Genomic DNA, 1,030 nt, shown 5'->3' on the forward strand with positions numbered 1-1,030 from the left:
CTTCCGCAAGTGAACATGTTGCCCTGGCCCCTGCGTTCTGACTACTTAGTGGATTGGGAGGGAGGGCCAGGCTAGTTGTAAAACACTTGGATGCCTTTTAGATGTAAATATCTTGGTAATTTACTGTGATGGGAAATGAGCAGCAGAAAGTGGATGATGGCTAAATGAGGGTCTGCTAAAGCCATCTTTCCTTAATCCACCATGGCACTGCACAGACTTGCTTAAAAAGCTGCTGAGTAAGCTGCCCCTCATCCTGCAATGAGCTGCTCTGGTGTTGCCCTGGGGCCCAAAGCTTTGGGATAGCTTTGCAGCTGCAGTGCTACTGCTGCGCAGGTTACTTGGGAAAAGCTGTACCTGTAGGCAGCCTATGAGTGGCCCGCGGCACACAGAGCTCCCTCTGTCCCAGGAGAGTTAGGGACCCCTGGAGAATGTCTGCGTTTGCTCCAGGCTCCGTTGCCCTTTATCTTACACTGGGGCAGCTGATCAACAACAGGTTGTTAAGGGTGGAGAGGTTGTTCTCAGCCTGTCCGTGAGTGGAAAGGTGCTGCTTTCATTTTGGACTTGAACAGGGAGATGTATGTATCTAACAGCCTCTCTTTTTTTTTTCCTCCCAACCTGTATCTGCTGTTTTAGTAGGAGGTGCTACCTTAGATCTCTAGACTGTCTCAGCCACAACACTGTAACTTTGGTTGCATTTGAATGTTGCAAAGAACCAAAGTACGTGAGGTGTACTAGAGGCCTGGCTGGGGCAGGTATCTGTGTGAGTCCTTCTTGTTCAGCGTGCTGTGTTGGGAGGTGCAGAAATGGCAGTTGTTACCTGCACTGCAGACATTGCAAAAGCTTCTTCCCACCTGGAAGATCAATTTGAAATGAATCCGGTGGCATGTCAGATGTCCAGAGAGTTGGACAGTGTAGGAAAGAGCAAAAGAACAGTGCCTGTGTTATTGCTGATTGAGCCAGGGTGTCTGTTCTTGGTAGAGCAGCTGATGAGGCCACCGGTGCAGTGAGATCATAAACCCCAGAGGTAAGT

This window comes from Rhea americana, unplaced genomic scaffold (assembly GCF_003343005.1).
Source record: "Rhea americana isolate MKP2758 unplaced genomic scaffold, rheAme1 scaffold_19, whole genome shotgun sequence".
NCBI classification, from domain to species: domain Eukaryota; kingdom Metazoa; phylum Chordata; class Aves; order Rheiformes; family Rheidae; genus Rhea; species Rhea americana.